This window comes from Apaloderma vittatum, unplaced genomic scaffold (genome assembly GCF_000703405.1).
Source record: "Apaloderma vittatum isolate BGI_N311 unplaced genomic scaffold, ASM70340v1 scaffold32131, whole genome shotgun sequence".
In the NCBI taxonomy this organism is placed as follows: Eukaryota; Metazoa; Chordata; class Aves; order Trogoniformes; family Trogonidae; genus Apaloderma; species Apaloderma vittatum.
Genome location: NW_009700212.1, coordinates 39,123 through 41,645, shown reverse-complemented (window position 1 = coordinate 41,645; position 2,523 = coordinate 39,123).

Here is a 2,523-nt window from a genome sequence, read left to right as displayed (position 1 = left end):
AGCTCCAATGGCAGGTAAAACACGAGTGGATGTGTTCATCCCAAGAGAAGGAGCAAGAAAAAAAACACTGGGAGAGGGCTCAGCGTAGTCTTCTCCAGGGTTTGGAGAAGATGGGAGATGATGCTGTGGTGTGGCAGCACCTCTCCATCCTGGGGATCCTGGCTCTCACGGAATCAGGGGTGGCTGTTGGGACATTCCCATTCCAGGCTCCAGCTGGCAGCTTCTGGGGTCCCTCCATACCCCCCATCCTGCAAGGAAAAGCTGACCAGGGAGATGCCAAGGCTGGATACAGCACTTTGGATGATGTCACATGGAGCAAACAGGCAGCTACTAGGGGATTTCTACTATCCTGCAAACCCTCCTCCCAGAGCAGCCTCCAAGGCCACCAGTAAGTCTAGAGGCAGAAATAGCCCCCCAGAAACAGTGCTGGGAAAAAAAAGAAAAAACACCGAAAAACACAAACCCTCCTGCAGGTTTTGTTTTAGAGGAAGCCTGGAGAAGCTGCTGTAGTCCCTGACCTTCCTGTGCCTACCCGCTCCCATCGCAACAAAGCTCCCAAAATAACTCGCTCAAACAATGTGGCCATAGTTGGGGTGAGGGTGGTGACTCCTCGGCTTTTCCCTCCAGCAGCCCCCAGGAAACCCCGGCACATGGGCTTGCCCGCGGCTTTTGGCTCATTGTATTTATAGGAAACAGCCGGCGGCCAGGGGAAATGCAGCACAGCGTAAAACTCAGCCTGAAATGTCCGGATTTGCTATTTTTCTTGGGAAATTTAGCAAAAGGCTCCGTCTTTTCTCTTGGTTGTCCTCAGTGAGCGGGGAGCTGCTTCCCTGAGCTAGGGGAGGAGACGCTACTGCAGCCCCTTCGTGGGATCTTTCTGTTACCCAAGGACGTCCCTGTGACCCTCGGTCCCACGCTCTCAACCTGGTGTTCAGGCAAGGAAATGGAACCTGGGCAGCCAAAATGGTGTTCTCTCAAACACCTCGGCGTCCACATACAGCACCCAAGTGATAACGCTGGGCACCAGATTTATTTCCCTTTCCATTCCAGGCAAGTTCCTCACCTCTTCCCAGAGCAGAGAGAGATGGGGGGGGGTGCCAGAAATCACACTTCTTGTTTTAGCTCCTCCAAAACCCGCCTGCTTTTCGGGCTCATTTCTTCTTTACGTCAAGCTGCCGCATATGCTGCCGGCACCAGAGGGAAGTTTTCTGCCAAACAGTGCTAAGAAAGAAAGAAGGCAGGGGAGGCTTTCGCTTTCAGCTGCCAAACTCCCACGCACACCCCTCTGCAGATCAGGGACCTGCAAATCCTGAGTTGGGACCTAGAGGTTCCAGGGGACAGAGGTGCCTGTCACCACTGTCCCTGTCTGGTCCCTCCTCCTCACCTCAGATGCTTTGCAAAAGGAGCTCATCAGTGCAAACCAGGACTGGAGCTCAGGGATGTCCCTCCCGAGTGCCAATCCCTCAGTATTTTCTGTTACCTGCAGGAACAGGCCCAGCAGCAAGGATCAAGAATAACGCCTGTGAAGGCAGCCAGGCAGGGGCTTAGATAAAGCCGAGACCCGTCGAAAGCCTGCAAAAAAGGGGGCTGAGCGCTGCTGGGCTCTGCAGCTGGTCCTGCCTTTGTGCCAAGGTGCTTTGAAGGTGGCTTTGAAAAAGAAAGGGAGGCATTGTCCACTCCTGCTTTTGCTGGCACATTTTAACAGCTTGAATTCTTATTCCCTGCTTCCCTCTGTCCCAAGCCCAGCCTTTTTGCCTCTTGCACCTGTCAACCATCAGCTCATTTTTACCCCAAACCAGAGAAAAAAAAAAAACAAAAAAAAAGAGCTGCAAGTTTAGCATTGCTCCATTTCAGGAGCTGTCAGTCAGGCAAGCCCATGCATTCCTTCCTAAAAGTCACTCTGGATGGGAAAGGCAAGGACGTGCGGGAGCAGAATCGCAGGCAGAAGGTGCCAGGACGGCTCCTCGCCCATAAGGACCCACTGCTGCTATTTATATCCCTCGCTTTCCCTGGGTGGTGGGTGGTGATGAGCAGGGTGCTCCTAACACCCCTCCTTCCCCCTCCCCTTGGGTTTTTCCAGAGGGAATTTGCCCAGCTTCTCACTCCTGACGGTGCCAGCCTAGTGGCCAGCATGGGATAGGGCTGAAGACCCCTTGGTGAAGGGGGGACAGGGGAGACCCCAGCCACCATCACAGCAGCATCCCTCGGCTCCTGGTGAGAGACACGGCACTCGCCTGCTCTTTTCCATTCTTTATTTCAATGATCACATTCTCACTTTGGTCACAGCTCTGAAAGGGTTTTTTTTAAAATTTCTTTTTGGTAGCTGTCATGTTGTTTGTTTTTTCTCTTCTCTAATTCAAATCCACTTTCTATAATATTATAAAATTATACAAGTACAGTATTCACCAGTTGATAATAAATAGGTATTTGTTAGTTCACAAAGTTAAAGTGCTTTGAGAAGGGATGTAAGAAGCTCTATCCTAGATTCAGGGGGGGGGGGGCTCTTGGAAAGGTGGTGCGGGA